This window comes from Onychostoma macrolepis, chromosome 01 (genome assembly GCF_012432095.1).
Source record: "Onychostoma macrolepis isolate SWU-2019 chromosome 01, ASM1243209v1, whole genome shotgun sequence".
NCBI classification, from domain to species: Eukaryota; Metazoa; Chordata; class Actinopteri; order Cypriniformes; family Cyprinidae; genus Onychostoma; species Onychostoma macrolepis.
The window spans coordinates 38622128-38641434 of NC_081155.1; positions in this window are offsets into that span (position 1 = coordinate 38622128).

The window sequence follows — 19307 nt, forward strand, 5'->3', positions numbered from 1 at the left end:
CCTCGGTCACCATCTGCTCCGCCTTGGCCCTCTGGATCCTCCCCATTGCCCTGGCTCATCAGCTCTCCGTCTCCGCCTCGGGCTCCACTTCCACCTGCTCCGACACCATTGGTTGGCCCCCTGGAGTCATCAGCCCTTCTTCCTCCATGGCTCCTCCCTCCATCGTCTCCTCGTCTGTCGTCCTCCTCCCAGAAGTCCGTCCTCTGCCCGAACCTCCACCTGTGTTGTCCGCCTGCCTTCCTGCCAGCCCTTCGTCATTCCCTGTTACCATCCCTTCTCCACTCTTTTTGTCCTCCTCCTAAGTCCCTCTCTGGCCCTCACTTTAGGTGTGTTCGACTTGAAGCGGCGCGGTGCAGAATGATCAGTGTATGACATCAAAGAACCGCGAGAGTGATTCGAAAGCATAAGGATCCGTCGGCTCTATTATCGCTCTCGCAGTAATTTGATGTCATACACTGATTATTCTGTGCAGCGTCGCTTCAAGTCGAACACACCTATTGTCTCTAAAGCACAAGGTCACACCTTCCGGGAGGGGGCGATCTGTCACACCATTGTCACAGTCTGTGTCATCATTATTGTCTTAGTCTTCCCTGTGTGACCTAGGTTGTATCCGAAAACTGAAAAATGCTGCCTTTGGAGGACACATTCCAAGGTAGGAAGGCATCAAGGCACCAAAGTTAGCTTCACTTCCTGTCTCATGAGATACCTTCATCTGCTCGATTTTTGAAGGCAGCATAGATGTATCCTTCGCTGCCTTTGGTATCCCACAATCCTGTGCGTTCCATTCCGTGACGGTTGAGCTAAAAAATAAAGATTAAAAAATAAAATAAAAAATAAAAAGCCCTAGTTTCTGTCTCCATTTTGATTTCGTCATTATGTTCAGCTGTGTCTGGTTAATTATTCTCATGTGCCTCCCTATAAGTTCTAGTCTGTTAAGTTTGTCTTCGTCCAGTGTTAACGTTGTGAATGTTTCCTACGTTTGTCACCTGCCTGCCTGCTGTGGATTTACCCTCTTGTGGATTAATTAAAGATTATTCGACTTGATCATCTTCTTCTTTGTGCGCTTATTAATCACCGTAGTGTGACAATTACAGTATTTATAAATTTTTTGAATTCGGTTTTCTTTTTTCTTTTTAGTTCATTTTAACTTTAAAGTTTTAGTCAATTGGTTATGTACTTACTATTATTATTATTATTTATTTTATTTTTTTATTTCTCTTTGACTTTAATTTATTTTTATTTAAGTTTTAGTAATTTTAGAACTTTAACTTTTTTTTTATTTTAGAAATTTTAATTTTATTTCAGTCAGTTGTCAAGGAAAACGTTTGCCGAGACATTTTAAGAATGCATAATAGCACTAGTTGTTGTACTAAATTTAAATTGTGCTTATTTTAATGAATATAGTTTGTCCAAACAGGACAAATTCAGTGTATTACAGTAATAAGAACAAGAATTTGTGTCACAATGCAAAAATCTTAATGGTCTGAAAAATAGGTTTCATTTTCTGTATGCAAATGTAATGTCTTTTTTCTTTTGATTTTGTTGGGGAAAAGGACAATAGGACTCAAGGTTTCCATAACATCACGGCACACCATCTGCTGAAAATATTCCCTTCTGCTGTTTTTCCAGAGAAATGGAAGTTCAAATATATACTTCAAAAGCACCAGTAGCACATTTCAACACAGTATAGAAACACAGGGCAAGAAAGTCAGAAACACAAAGGAAATGAAAGATGTTCTCTTTTTTAAAAAAGACTTCTGAAAGGCTTCTGTCTCTGCTCCACTTAAATAACATTCCAGTAATAGCCATAATTATTAAATCTCTGTCAGGTTTTACAGAGCTCTCAACCATCATAAGCTGTCAGAGGTAAATTTGCAGTTCCTTCAACCCCATCATCAATCTTATCAGATCGAATTTGAGCCATTACAGTCACTCTAACGGTCATTAGATGGACAGTCTCAACAAAAAGGACTAAAATAAACATGATACCAGCTGTTAGCCGTCTGCAAGCTTCTCAAGTGGTCCGACAGCAATGCATTCTCACTCACAGGTGGATGAGACGAAATAACAGGGAATGCAGATGGATATTTGTAGGGTAAAAGGGAATCAGAGATGATAATTTTTTTTACATGCTGCGGGAGCGTGATCCAGTTATTCAACAGAAAGAGAGTCAGCGACTAAAGAAACAGAACAACAGGCATCAATCCTCAACATACAGGTCGGACTTAAAGATTACATGAAGAAAAAGACAGAGAATGGGAGACAGACAAGGTACAAATCTGAACGCTGAGCATTTACTCTGAAGGTTATGGTGACCAGCAATGAGAAATGACAAGCTGTGAAAAAGTAATGTGGATGAGCAGACCCGAGAGGAGGGATCATGCTCCAGTGCTACATTACATGAGAACGAGACACGAGAGATAACCAGTCCCTGGATAGCAGGAAATGTGGAATGAAAGAAGCCAAAGAAGGGGAGAAAAAAACTGACAAAGGAAAACGGTAACACTTTAGAATACTGTTCCATCATTAATGAATAACTACACAAGAACACATGAGTAATGCAATATTAGCACTCTAGTAACTACTAGTAACTAACAAGCAACTCTGATTAATGAATTAGTAAGTAATAATGTGGTAGTTCACTATTAGCTAATCAGTAACTATTATTTTTTCCATACCTCCCCAAGAACTACTGTATACAGGTTGATAATTAATATGAATAATACATAATGTATAATTCATTCTCAAGTAAAGGTCATGGTAACTCACTAGTAATGACTCAAGTACTACCAAATTCTTCAGAAGGAATTACTAATTATTTGGATCAGTATTCTAAAGTGAAGATCATGATAACTCCCTAGTAATGACTGAAATCATTGTAAGCCTTTGAGGTTTTTGTAAAGTATTGAATAGTAATTATTCAGGTGTTACTACATCCTTCTAAAGGAATTAGTCATTATTTGGATCAGTATTCTAAAGTGAAGATCGTGATAATTATCTAGTAATTACTGAAGTCATTGTAACCTTTTGAGGTTTTTGTAAGGTCCTGGTTAGTAATTCATTTTGCTAGATTTGGTAACACTTAAATCATTACTAGTGGGTTACCGTGATCGTCACTTTAGAATACTGATCCAAATAATTAGTAGTTTCTTCAGAAGGATGTAGTAACACTTGAGTCATTACTATCCAAAACCTTACATATATCTCAAAAGCTCACAATGACGTCAGTCAATATTAGGAAGTTATGATAATTTTCACTTTAGAATACTGATCTAAGTAATTAGTTCATTTAGAAGGATTTGGTAATACTTGAGTCATTACTAGTGGGTTACCATGATCTTCATTTTAGAATGAATTATTCATTATGCATAATTCACATTAATTATGAACCTGTATGAAGTAGTTCTTAGGAGTTCTCAGGATATATGAAAAAAATTGTGTAGTTATTGGTTAGCTAATAGTGAACTAGCAGCTTCAACTTAGCGCTATTACTTAATAAATTATTAATCAGAGTTTTTTGTTAGTTAATAGTAGTTACTACAATGTTAATAGTGCATTAGTCATTTGTTCCTGTGTAATTATTCATTAACGACGGAACAGTATTCTAAAGTGTTACCAGGAAAACAAACAAGGTTGAGGAATCAGGTGCAACAATAAAGGGGTCATATCACTTTTTTTAAACAATTTTCCCCCTGAGGTTGATTTATAATGTTAGTAATTGTCTCTTTGAACTTAAAGCTACAATTGAGATTTTCATGACCATTGTCCAGCTTTTCTTTGAATTTCCATGTCAATGTTTTTTTTTGGGTTTTTTTCTTCCCCTAACCAGCTGTGACAAGTAATGAGATACAGGGTGTTTTGTTGCTTGCTTGGTTTTATTTCTGCAGCACTGCACTGCATAGCCCCGCCCACTGTGTGCTCATTGGTCCAACATCCCACTCTTCATAACTGTTCATTAAACATCAAATAATTCCTGATTGGTTGTGATTGTGTTTGAGCCACAGCAGTTCTTATTTAGCATTAACAGTGCTTATTAATAGCCAAGCTCATATCGAATTTGCACCTGCAGAACATTTAGCAGATTTCTGGAGAATCAGATCAGCATCATTGGCAAAGTTCTAAACATTCCCTTCCTTGGTTTATTTATTAAATATGTTGGATACTTTTAAAACGTAGTACTCTCTGCTTGATATATTTTCATACATTCTGCAGAATTTTCTCTCAAATTCAGCAGTTTCAATTACATTGTGACGAATCTACAAATCTATTCATGCTTAAATGTGCTTCAAAAACTGATCAGGGACCTTGTCAAAAACAAATGTCACTCATTCACTCATTTATACTTGAAGCAATAAACACATATTTAGCATGCTTTCCCCACAACCTACTCTTACACAAACCAGCAATAGTCTTTTTTTTATCTAGTACCTGAAAAATATTGTGGTGTAAATGTGTGACAAGGCGCACTAAGCACCCATATTCACTATTCTTGACTACGCCACTTTTATTGCGATTTTATTTGGGTGGGAGATCCCAAACCATGTAAAGGGTTTTCCCCACACGGCTATTCAAGTAAATGAATATCCTTAAGGCAAAATTACTATAAACTCAGGTTCAATTTTATTCAACAAGTCGGCAAGTAATTGCACTTCAAAACTGGCTCAATTTGCTCATGCAAGATGGAAATGCAAATAACTCGGAGGATCATATATCACTCTCAAAGAAAATAAATTAAAGTAACACCAAAAAAATATGATTAATACAATAGACCCAAAAACAAACTTCACTTTTCACAACACCTCAAAACATGAAATACCAGACCACAGCACACATGTGAGTGATAGTGAATATACTTCCTCCCGATCTATAGTTACAATGAGTAGAGCTGCCAGTAATGGCCTAACTGGCATGTAGAAGAAACAGACCAGACAATAAACAATAATCATGGGCCACAACACAAATGAAAAGAAACAAAATAAACAGCTCACAAAACCAAACATATAAATTCAAGGCAGGGAAAACAGTGATCAATTAGAGCTGGACCAAAGCAACTCTAAAAAAGAAAACATTAAACAACAAAATTTATTAACCCAGATATACAGTCCCACATCTTCAATCAGGACAACTAATTTAATTACACAAATATAAAAAGAAAACACATTACCATTTCAATTAGAAACCACTATCCATAATTTATTACAGTCAACTGAATTAAAATGCTAGGTATCCTAGCCTCACCATAAAAATTACATAAAATACCTTTGAAACTTCAGCTGATCACACACACACCATTAAGGGCCTACAATCATCACCATATACTTCCTAAAGAAGAGAGGACTTTTAACACTTATATAAAAGGGTGTCAGTTTAATGTGTACAAAAGGTATACTATTCATCATTTTACACAACAACAGCCTACCGTAAATCATCAACGATCATGTGCAGTATGCTGTGCTACTCGTTCAGCGTCTACCACTCGTCCAGCATGAGAATCTAAGACATCTACGATCAGCTAAGAACAATCACAATCAAGGCAATTACTTCTCTACAAAAGAAAAGTACTACAAATAATTTCATACAATACAACGTTTCACTTTAACATTCAACCACTTGTTAACACTCACGTGAAATATGCAGTGTCAGTCATTCGATCTCTACCAGTCATTCAATTCAGAATAATCAGCATGAAAACGTCTAAAGCACACATTTAAGTAAACGGATTGTTCCTCCAGCGACGAGCAACCATCAGCACGCCAAACAATTGAAACGCCGCTCGTCTCCTGATCGGAAGTGCGTATTTAAATGGAATCCTGCCTACTACTTGTAGGTACAACAGCGCCTCCTAGTGGCTTGGCTACAAATGGAAGATTTATGTATTACATCTTAAGGCTGGAATACACTACACGACTTTTAAAATCTGAACAGATTTTTAAAACACTAGGCATCATACACTTACCGACTATGTAAATAGTGACAAAGGAAAACTGGGCATCATACACTACGCGACTGAAGATCATACACTACCAGACTTTAAAGTTGTTCCGATCACAACCAACTCACACAGAAACCTGCGCCTTGTTGCTAGGAGACGCATGACAAATGAAAACATATGTGTTCTAAAATCGGCTGAAAATATCAAACATGTTTGATATCCTCCGACTGGATGGAGTCAAAGTCTGAAGCTAAAAAATCGAAGTCTGTGACCATCATACACTACGCGATTTTCTGTGGAATCTGTCAGCTGTAATCTGCAGACTGGCTCCGATTTTCCTCAACTAGTGTCAACTTGTTCAGACTGTAAAATCGGGGGGAAATTGGGGCAAAAATCGCGTAGCGTATTCCAGGCTTTATGTATTATATCTTACTTAATTTGTGTATGACTGACAAATAAGCATTCCATTCAGTTTATTAGTTTATGTTACATCTGAAATCCAAATGGATGCCAATTTTTTATTTAGGCTTAAATATATTTGAGGAGTGTGTTTAGAAAATAGTATCCACCCTAAATCCTCCATTAATATACAGAAGTTCCAGAATATGAATTGTATGCATAAATACGGTTGTCATGTTTATGCATTCATCCTGCAGAATGTACGAGATTACAGAACAAGCCATTTTAACAGCTAATTTAATGATAAATGATCTTTTTGACTGGGAAGGAAAGATCTTAAAATGCATTACTTCAAACGGTTTAACTTCAAAATAAAGGAAAATTAGATTTTTTTATGATATGATCCCTTTAAAGAAACAACACACATACTCACACGCAAACAGAAAAATAAATCTGATCGTATGACTGTGACCTTTTATATCACTCCACTCTCACAAAGTCAAACGCACCACTTCATAAGTAGTTTTAAATCAAAAGATGCACATGATTTAGGCCTAACTTGGGTCCGTGCCCATTGACACATCTGTTTCCTCTGAACAGGGAGTCTTTAAAAACCCATTACAACAGAATAAGTCATGACAGCATCATAAAAATCACTTGAAATGGCATCAAAACAGCCTGAACAATTTACAAGATGAACTGATGAAGGTTGTAAGGACCAGATGAAAATGTTGCACCAAAATGAGCTATGAACTCAATAAACAACCTTAACACTCAAGTACAGCGAGACCCAGGGATGCTAAATGAAAAAGGATACTCGGAAATGATTTTGTTTTCCCGTGAACAAAACAACAACAATAGCTCCTTACCTCTTAATTCAAGTTCATTTATCACGAACAAAAGCCCTCACTGAATTCTTCATTCACACTTAAAACACATTTCGACATGCATTATGAAACAAGCCGAATATATCTTGGGGATAATGCAGAAAGATTACATAGTACATGCTTGAGTGTTTTTCACAAAAGTGCACATGTATCTTTTGTTCATGCCCCAGATAAACACCTCAAACAGGCAAATGCTGTGCCACATGTGGCAATCTGACCTCTCAGTTCTCAGACATTCGTGAAATTATCGCAGTATGCCACACTTGATTACCTGCGCATCAGTTTGTAAGGTGCTGCAGACAATGCAGATATCACACACAGGCTGATGCGCATTTATAACACTCGGCTTGTTTGTTAGCTTGTTTCCTATAGCAAGTGAGGGGGATTAGATGACCCAGATACGTTCACCCCTTAATGTTGGGAAATTTGTTCCATTAGCCTCTGTGATCTCACTGGCTTGAGAGGAGGAGAACCATAGCAACCAGCTGAGCATCACGCCTCCTCTCACTGGTGCAGTGTAGAGTTCAGGATTTCAAAGACCGTCATTACAATGGCACCTGCAGCTGAGGCGGCGAGAATGGGTGTTAAAAAAACATGACCGTCCTAAGGCATTTTTCTCTTTTCAATGCAGAAATGAAAAGAAAGAAAGAAAGAAAGAAAGAAAGAAAGAAAAATTTGGTAAGCAAAAGTTTATTGTTAAGAAATTACTTGTGCATTTTCAATTAATCATTTATTATATGACATTGTTCCATGTGCATTCAAGCTTTTATCTGTCTGTTTGTGAATCAAATCCATAACCTTGGCATGATTCAGAATTGAACTGAGTCTGCCTTTCCAATTTCAATTCATTTGGTGAACTTGAATTTGGAGTGAAGAATGAAATTCAAATGACTCTATGATGTAAGTGTGGTTTTTAATAATATATTCTATTTATTGTTAGTATGAATTATTCATAAATGGTATCATGCACACAAAATATGAGGTATTTTCAGAAACTCTGTATGATTCATATTTAATGTTATTAATTATTAATAAAAATGCCACACATATTTTATTTGCTATAAGTGTAAATAGTTTATACTATTTATATGCAATTAGTGGCAGATATTTGCACCTCAGTGGTACATTATAAGAGTATAATTACATAATGAGTGTAAATTATCATATTCATTAAAATTATTAAATGGATGCAGCCTTACTGGGACAATAAAGAACTAATCTACCCCAACCCTACCCGATAAACACTTTCTTATTAAATACCCCCTGTGAGGTCCTTAATTTACACTTTTCGAATATATACATATATATATATATTCATATAATTAGAATATCATCAAAAAGTTGATTTATTTCACTAATTCCATTCAAAAAGTGAAACTTCTATATTATATTCATTCATTACACACAGACTGATGTATTTCAAATGTTTATTTCTTTTAATTTTGATGATTATAACTGACAACTAAGGAAAATCCCAAATTCAGTATCTCAGAAAATTAGAATATTTACATTTGAGTTTCAATTAATGACCATCCCTACAGTATAAATTCCGGGTATCTCTTGTTCTTTGAAACCACATTAATGGGGAAGACTGCTGACTTGGCAATTATCCAGAAGACGAACATTGATGCCCTCCACAAAGAGGGTAAGTCACAGAGGGTCATTACTGAAAGGTGTGGCTGTTTACAGAGTGCTGTATCAAAGCATATTAAATGCAAAGTTGACTGGAAGGAAGAATTTGGGTAGGAAAAGGTGCACAAGCAACAGGGATGACCGCAAGCTTGAGAATACTGTCAAGCAAAGCCGATTCAAACACTTGTGAGAGCTTCACAAGGAGTGGACTGAAGCTGGAGTCAGTGCATCAAGAGTCACCACGCTCAGACGTCTTCAGGAAAAGGGCTACCAAGCCACTTCTGAACCAGAGACAACGTCAGAAGCGTCTTAACTGGGCTGTGGAGAAAAAGAACTGGACTGTTGCTCAGTGGTCCAAAGTCCTCTTTTCAGATGAAAGTAAATTTTGCATTTCATTTGGAAATCAAGGTCCCAGAGTCTGAAGGAAGAGTGGAGAGGCACAGAATGTTGCTTGAAGTCCAGTGTGAAGTTTCCACAGTCTGTGATGATTTGGGCTGCCATGTCATCTGCTGGTGTTGGTTCACTGTGTTTTCTGAAGTCCACAGTCAACGCAGCCATCTACCAGGAAATTTTAGAGCACTTCATGCTTCCTGCTGCTGACCAACTTTATGGAGATGCAGATTTCATTTTCCAACAGGACTTGGCACCTGCACACAGTGCCAAAGCAACCAGTATCTGGTTTAAGGACCATGGTATCCCTGTTCTTAATTGGCCAGCAAACTCGCCTGACCTTAACCCCATAGAAAATCGATGGGGTATTGTGAAGAGGAAGATGCGATATGCCAGACCCAACAATGCAGAAGAGCTGAAGGCCACTATCAGAGCAACCTGGGCTCTCATAACACCTGAGCAGTGCCACAGACTGATCGACTCCATGCCACGCCGCATTGCTGCAGTAATTCAGGCAAAAGGAGCCCCAACTAAGTATTGAGTGCTGTACATGCTCATACTTTTCATTTTCATACTTTTCAGTTGGCCAAGATTTCTAAAAATCCTTTCTTTGTATTGGTCTTAAGTAATGTTCTAATTTTCTGAGATACTGAATTTGGGATTTTCCTTAGTTGTCAGTTATAATCATCAAAATTAAAAGAAATAAACATTTGAAATATATCAGTCTGTGTGTAATGAATGAATATAATATACAAGTTTCACTTTTTGAATGGAATTAGTGAAATAAATCAACTTTTTGATGATATTCTAATTATATGACCAGCACCTGTATGTATATATATATATATATATAATTTTTTTTTTTTTTTTTTTTTTTTTTTTAAATATGTGATATGTGATGGGAAAAGTGAGAAGTACGAGTTTGGCAAAAGGCAGATTTAAATTTGGGTAGATCACAAAAAAGTTATCACCAAAAAGTCAGATCCTTACAGCTTACGCTTCTGTTTTACTGTGTGGCATGTGTCTTTTGTAATTTTGTCTATCCCAACCAGAGTAGCCTCTGCCAACCAGGTGGGCTATTTGCACTGAGTGTAAATAGACACCCCATTAATATTAACATTTCTGATTATTTAAATGATCAGCCCTCGGTGGCCCCCTTAAAATGCGGGGCCCTAGGCAATTGCCTGCCTTATTTGCCCTATATTATTATGCCTTCTGTTCACAGATATACGTTAGTGAAAATATACTAGTGAAAAAGGCCTCATTCATGAAACACAAGCAGCAAATTTCTGTGCAAACTGTTCATGGAACCATTCTTATATAATTTTTTAATACATTTAATTTCCATAACAAATGCAACAGTTTCCATCTGAATGGATTCGAGCACAATTTGCTTAGTTTGCTCTGCTCATGTTTCATGAATGAGGCCAACTGTGTATTTAAATATAAGTATGCATGAATAGAAAGAAAAAAATGTTTTTTTGTTTGTTTGTTTGTACCCTGGAAATCAAATCCATGACCTTGGCATGATTCTGAATTGAACCGAGTATGCCTTTTGAATTTTAATTCAATTAATAAACTTGAATTTGAACTGAGGTAGCAAAGAGGGTGCATAATTATATAAAATAATTTGTAATAACATTTAAAGAGGCAATATTAAAATGGAATTAAATTCTAATGACTGTGATATGTGGTTTTTAATATTTCATTTTTCAGGATGAATTATTCATTAACATTATCATGCACGCAAAATATGAGGTATTTCCAGAAAAACTGGATGATTTATATTTAATTTGATCCATTATTATATGCATTTGTATTTATTTTATGTTTCATTCATTTTATTAAATGACTTTTATGCTGTAATTTCTCCTTACATCTTCAGTTATAGTCTAAAAATTAGGTTAATTGTTTATTATAGGTTATTGTTAAACAGTTAATTGTGTCTGCTGTCATTCCAATTCCAGTTCCTTTAAAATTCTATGAATTGAAATGGAATCAATTCTGCAAAACCTGATGCTTAAGAACCAACAGAAAATGTCAATATGTTATTCACATATGCAAGACCAACTAATGTTAAAATCTTTAAAAAATCAACTTTCAAAAACATCAACAAAGGATAAAACAGCCACTGTTATGAAACAGACAATACTAAAGCACTCATTAAAAAATCATGTTATGTGGATCACAGTGCGACATTTCTACATTTTCTTCAAACATTTAATGATCCAAACACACACAAGTGCCTCCTTACCATCAATAAACACTTCAAGGATTAAAACACAGCTGCAACCAGGCATACAAATACAGTGCTGGAAGCATTTCAGAGCAGTATATACAACACTTTCTGAACACCATACTTATATTAAAATCCCTCACATTGCCCGCAGCTTTAATATGAACTCTAGTGAACTCTACTAGTCTTTTAAGGGATTAAATGTCCCAGACGATGTTTGTTAATTAGTGCTGCAGTTTGCAAGAGTCTGAAAAACATTCTTAGTGAAAAACAAATCAGTAAATAATAGAACGTTACAATACTTTAAAAAGCAATATGAGATCTCCTGCAAATTCAACAGAGATGAAAGGAAACATGCCACTAATCAACAAAGCCACGGAAACATTTTCAAAACCATGACAACATCTAGAATTTAACATTGCACTGGTTATGTTTAAACAGGTTTGTTACTTATGCCCTCAGTGTTGATACATCTTTCAGAGTTTATTTTTGACATTTGTTCACGGATTGACTGAGCGGAAATATTGAAAATAACATTGTATAAATCCAAAGGGCCTCATTCATGAAACACAAGTGGCAAATTTCTGTGCAAATTGTTCATGAAACCATTCTTATATCATTTTTGCAATGAATTAAATTTCCATAACAATTTCCATTTGAATGCATTTGAGAATGATTTATACAGTTTGTTCTGCTCATGTTTCATGAATGAGGCCCAATGCGTGTTTAAATGTGAGCCTACATGAATAAAAAACAGCACAGGTAAGACCTCAAAAGCTCTGTTCTGCTAACTCCAAAGACGTTTCAGTGAACCTGAAGGCGAAAAATGATTGACAGTCAATCACAGGCTGCTGTCTTTTTTTTTTTTTAGGGCTGTGAAAGAGTGTTTTCAGTGATATCGATCTGTAAGGGAGTACTGGGCATTTTAGTTTTTAAAAAAGTACCTTTGAAAGGGAAAGTGATACAAGTTTTGATAACAGCATTTAAACCCTTGAGGTTGAGTGCTGAAACTGAGAGAAAAAGTAAAGAGACAAAGAGAGATTCTAAAAGAGAACTTAGGCACATAGCACTTCATCACTTCATTTTATCTTTTGAAACAGCTTTTAGCAGCAAGGACGGATGAACATTATTAGTCCACTGAGCTCAAAAGCTCCCCTGCTATTTCCACTTCACACTGGGTCTTGAACTGTCCACAGCACTTTTAGCTAGTGAACAATGACAAATACCAGGGATTTAGGTTTCAACGTCAGCGGCACATGTCAGGGATTTAGTCTGAGCTGAGCATGAATCTCAGGAGTGCTTGGGTGTTGAATGTAAAATACCCATAAAGGTATTTCAGTAATTCTCATGAAAATTGCTTTTTTTTACTTGCAAAAGCTTTGTAGGCCCTGCCTCTAATAAGTCAATTATGTTTCATTGTGTTGCTGAATGGTTTACAGCTTGTTGTATTGTAATATTAAAATATGCTGCAGACCAAACGCTGAGATTTATTCACTTCCATCTGCCTGCTAATAAAGTGCTTGATTGAAACTGAAATGAGGGCAGATTTAGTCATCCTACTCTCCCCTGTAGTTATTTGCTTTTTCTTTGCTTTCAGCGTGGCACACCAAGCGGTGTGTTAATGTTTTCATGACCCCATTTCACCCAGCTGTTTCTTGACATGCTTTTTTAGTTTCTTTTGTTGGCTTCCAGTATTTGATCACGATAAACAGGAGCACATATGGGCAACAGTGTTTGAACATAAAAAAAAAGAAAAGAATCTTTCATTTTCTGAAGACATTGATGCTTAAAGGTCACCACCAGGATGCCCCAAGTACTGTTGGGGTCAGGTCAAGTCTCAGAGGTGATAGGATTTTTTCTTATTCTCTTTGACATTTGTTTTGTCCATTTTTAAGCAAACATCTAATAATAAAAAATAAAAAGTCTTATTATAGGTCACCTTTTTTTGGAAAAGCAAAGGAGGGGTTGTATGTTTAAAAGACAGGTGCACAAATTTACTTTTCTTTCACATCATAACAGTGAAAAAAAACCTTACAGTACATGCAGTTATGTTGTTATTTTAACTATTATAGTTTGTATGTTACTATTTTAAATTACATTTTAGTTTTCATTTTTATATTTTGTTTTATTTTTAGTTGAAGTTTTAGTAATGTATATGTGTGTGTGTGTGTGTGTATACACATATGTATGTGTATATGCATATGTATTTACACTTATTTGAAAAGAAAGATTAGCAGAAAGTCTTTAAAAATATGTTCCCTGTTTAAAGGGGAAAAAATTAATTTGTGCTTAAAACCAGGGGGAAAAAATGGGTGAGAAAAATAAACTTAATTCAAGATATATTTTCTGAAAATAAGGCTTAATATGCTCCACAATTCTGCTTCTCAAGTAAATGTCCTTGTTTTATGGATGCTTTGATGTTTTTACTGGAAAACAAGGCAAAACTATGCATTAATTCTTTGCTGTGTGATGTTCTTGTCCCTAGATATGGCTCAGGTTTCTCCTGTAAGTCTATAGGTATTTAATGGGAGATCTATTGCCCATCAGGTGAAAATCGCAAGCCAGATTGCTTAGAAAAGTAATATCACACCTTTCTTCAAGCTATCTTTCTCAATCATTGTACTGTCAGGTACACATTTTCTCTTTCCATTGACAGAGGCTGATCAGCCAAATAATACCCTTGCAGTTTCAGTTACTCAACAGTGGACTCCATTGCCAACCGATTCAGCTAAAGTTGTTTAAAATACACATTTTATCTTAATAACACTGTCTTTGTGACTAAAACATCACATTATATAACATCTAGCTTTATTCAGCAGCTGCGATCAAATATAAAAGACAAGGTGGTGAATCGTGGAGCTATACAAGACAGTTTTATAGAAAGTGAGAGCAAAAGATTGATAGAGAAATGTAAAAAAAGGAAAGGATGTGCTGTGCTATCAATATTCATATAGCACAGGTATAACCCAGTCTCATTTCACCTGATTAATGTCCAATAAAGTAATATGTCAAACTATAAAGTAGCTGTGCATTATATTTTATAATGAAAGTCTGGCACAAATGCACATAAATTGAAAATGACCCTCTGAGCGTAGAGAGCACAGAAAATCTAATATATAGAATAGGTGTCTCCTGTGTCAATATTCTAGCTCACAATGGCCAAAGGTCAAACTATATCATTGCAATGAGGCTAGACAGTTAGATTACAGTGCTCTTGTCCAGATGATTAAAGTCTGCTAGTAGATATGTGACTATAGCTCCCGCTGTTCTCCAGATTGGCTTGTGCATGAGCGCAGAGGTTGGGAAGGTTCGTCATCATCTGTCACAGGAGGTGGCCTATTTGACATCTGGCTACATATTGACCTTTGGCGAACAGTATTTCACAGTCAAGCAGCAGGTGCAAAGTGCCGGTCAGAGCCAAGAACATAAAGCCGAAATGAGAGATACGTTCCCAGCATGCTTATGAAATTCCCAGAAAGGCGAATGGTTGTCTAGGTTTCTCAAGTGGCTTTTATAATTAGCCGGACTTATGTGTGGGCAGTTGACTTGCCATGCAATTTTAATCTAAAAAAAAAAGGGGGCCAATCATCTTTGTTTGTCTTAAATTTTCATAATTTGCCTGGAAAGCTTCATCTATAAAAATATAACAATCCATTCAAATTGTGTTTTGTTTTTAAGCAAATTGCTTGTGTCGTGACAGTATTCATCATGAACTGCAATAGACAAAAACATAAGATTTCTGTGGAAATTGAAAGGCTAAATGTTAGCAGCAATTTCTCAAAACAGCATAAAAGCTTGAAATGCCCTGCTGTGTAAAATGTATACTCCATCAAAAACTATATTTATTGTGCACTTCATATGGAAAACATTTTTGCCAATTTAGAAATCCGGGCCAGGAAAAAAAAAAGGATGTATGGCTACTAGACGATCATTTCAAACATTCATTGTCTAAAATAGATGTATGAACAATATGAATAATCATTTTTATACATTTAAGAGCTCACTGACAAGGAGAAAAACTATTTTTTAAAAATCAGTTGTTCTGCATGCCGTCAGTCACAATCCAGGCTTAGATATATTAAGGCTGAGAAAAAAACATTCTGGGATCATTTTATCCTGTGGGGCCCAATATCTTTTGATGCCCTCATAAGTAACAATGTGTCCCGTGTGTACAGCTTCTATGAGGTTACTTGAAAGAAAGGAGAATTTATTTCATTTTTCCTCTAGTCTTCCTTCTGACATATGGGCTCTGCCACATAAACCCATTCTCGCAGCACCTTGAGACTGCTGCTTGACCTCATCTGTCTAACTTATCCATTTTTCTTGCACGAGAGTGCATGTTTGTGTGTATCTGTGTGTGCTTGTTTTATTGGACTGTATCTATAACACATAACCAAGAACTGAGAGCCCCTCGACTTTATTAATAAGATTTACTCCAAATTTAAACTGCTTGGCAATTGGCTCTTAAAATGATGCATTGCTTTGGGCACTCTCATTCCACAAATAGCTTCATTCCTGACCAGAAAAAGAATCTTAAAAATGTAAGCACTAAGATGCTGCTGAAATATGAAGTAAATGCATATTCATTTTTTCTTGCATTTACTTGACAGGACAGTATAGAACAGGTAAAGACCTGTACAGATCATTTTGTAGGAGGCTAGTCTTTTCTTTTGTAACAGTATTACCAACACATGACCTCTGCCACTCACTTTATGATGAAACCAGAAGAAGCAAAGCGCTACACAAAGATGCATTCACTAGATAACTACCCACCTTAACATTCATTCTTAATCACAAAAAGTGCACTATGTAATTGGAATCAAAATTATATATGATCATGGAGTAAAACATTATATATGTGAAGTACTAAAGAAGACGGAGTGTAATGAACAGATCTCCACATTTATGAACTGCATAAAACCTTCTGAAATGAATGGTAGAACTGGGCAATTTTGGAGCCACAGCGTTGCACTGCCCCCTAGTGATAAAGATAGTACTTTTATAGTCCCAAAATATGCAGTGAAATATTTCCTAAGCCAGTAATGCTTTTTTTTTTTTTTAAAGGAAATCACGTTCTTTGGGACAAACATAATTCATTTAGAATGCTCATATTGAGGTTTGTAGCATCTAAGCGCTATACAGCAGTGCATCCTCAAGATTTACTTCAATAGGTCTTCGACAAACATCATATTAGCTAAAAGATAAGTGGACACAAGTGTAACAGTTTTATCAGAAAAGTCAATACTTAAGAAATATTGAATATTTGTTCAAATAGCAAATGCAATAAAATGATAATATGCTTTTAAAGATATCACCTGCAAGGGAAATTTGTATAACAGGTTTTCCTGTATGTTTGTATAGGAAATTTTTTTGCAAGAGGCCATTTTTGGTAGAACGAAGTAAGTCTTATTATACACCATAATTCTCAGTTAATCCTAAACATCACCTCTCAAGTGCGAGCAAAGATTTCCTTCCAAAAATTTCCTTCCAGAACTGGTTGCCCTCATCTTTTGAGAAGGGATAAAATGGTTTGTTTCACTAGCAACACAGCTTTTGGTTGTGGTTTCCAAGGTTACTGCAGGCTTTCTGAAGACGTCATGTTAAAAAGCCCTCCTTCACTGTTCCCTTCAGTATTTTCAAAGCTGGAGTACTTCCTTTGAATCAAATGAAGTATATGTGACGTAAATGAGCACCACAGTAATGCCAAACAGGTGAAGTGTCTCACAGTCTGAAATGCTAAAAAGAGCTCCTGAGCTGAAAGCACTTTTCCCAGTGCGGACAGGTTAATCTACAAAGTCAACAGCTGTGAAAAAGTAATCACTAGACCTGGTGTATGACTGTCAGTTTTAGTGCCTGTACTCTTGGCCTATTTAAATCACAACTTATGTGAAGCTTCACAATACTTACAGTATCTGGCACCAGGAGGAAAAAGCACCTATTGCACTGTTACTGTACACCTGATGACGAGAATGATGGCCATCTGAAAAGAAGTAATGATGAAACAAGGTGCTATTTTTGTTAGACAAACTCTGTTCTATCTTTCCTAAAATGGAAATAATAAAAATGCTTTAATAAATCAATGTTGTCCCAAGTGGACTGAAATTTATTTTTTTTGGAACAGTTGCAGCCACGTGCCTAATTTGAAGTTAAAGACGTCCCCTGAGCTTCTTCAAACATCTGCTTCTCGGGTGCACTTCATGGACGCCAGTCCCCCTGGCCCTTTATGGGCATCAATAATACAAGAGGCTGAGGATTCAAATAGTAATGTTAAGGGAATATGTACTACACATTCTCTGTAAGACTGAAGTAAAATCCAATTATAATTAAATATTCCAAATGCGCACTCGACTCAATTCACAATTTCTGCTATGAAGGTTCAGGTTGAGCCCATGCTCGCAGATCCCACCACTTTCCTGTCTCTCTTCACTCTCCTGTATAGTAAATGGATAGAAAAACATACAAACAGTACACTAATGGCCATACTTTGTGAAGAAACATCTCATTTGGCATCCTAAAAACAAACCTTCAACAGCTCCTATTTTTAGAGCATTCTGCGTTTCTCCATTTCATCCTCCATACTGGTTTAACATCTCTCACTGCTATGAACATAAACTGCTTTCAATGCTTCAAAAATCTCATCAAAAATCACTGAATCGGTCCTACTACATATGCTTTGGCTCATTCTGTTAACAGCAAGACTGGGAGAAAGGCCCAGCACAGCACAACAGACAGCATTTCCAGAACCAATTTAAGCTACTTCTTTAAAATTCCTGACTAAGGCGATCTAAAATTGTCACATAGCAGAGGCTATCCAATTACTGAAAAACGACTAAGGAGTGGACAGCACAGAGTCAAGCCAAGAGCTCGACACAATTACACTAAATTGTTATACTACAATGTACACAACCTTTTTAAGTTATTTATACACGTTTGTCAGAATTGTTGGTACCCTTGGTAAATATGATCAAAGAAGGCTGTGAAAATAAACCTGCATTATTAATCCTTTTGATCTTTTATTTAAAAAATCACAAAAATCTAATCTTTCATTGAACTAAAATAATTGAAAATCTCATTGTGAAATAAATGTTTTTCTCAAATACACGTTGGACACAATTATTGGTACCCCTAGAAATTCTTATGAGTAAAATATCTGTGAAGTATATTCCCATTCATATTTACAATTTTGAGCACATCAAATTCCATTAATCATCCATCACAATGAGAAAAGCCAAAGAATATATTTCTGATGTGCAGCAAAAGATAATTGAGCTTCACAAATTAGAAAATGACTTTAAGAAAAGATCTAGAGCAGTGAAAATTCCCATTTCCACCATCAGGGCAATAATTAAGAATTTCCAATCAACATAAAATGTTACGAAACTGCCTGGAAGAGGACGTGTGTCTATATCGTCCTAATGCACAGTGAGGAGGAGAGTTTGAGTGGCTAAAGACTCTCCAAGGACCACAGCTGGAGATTGCAGAAAATAGTTGAGTCTCAGGGTCAGAAAACCTTGAAAAAATATATCAAACAGCACCTACACTACATGTTGTTTGGGAGGGTTTCAAGAAAAAAATCAAGAAAAGAAAATGCTCTCATCCAAAAAAAAACTCCAGCATATTAATTTGACAGACAAGACTAGAGCTTCAAATGGCACTGGCTTCTATAGTCAGATGTAACTATAAAAAAAAAAAAAGCTTTTTAGCAGCAAACACTCAAGATGGGTTTGGTGCACACAGGAATAAAAAGTACTCCATGTGTACAATGAAATATACTGCTGTATTTTTGATGTTGTGGGCCTATATTTCTGCTGGAGGACCTGGACATCTTTGT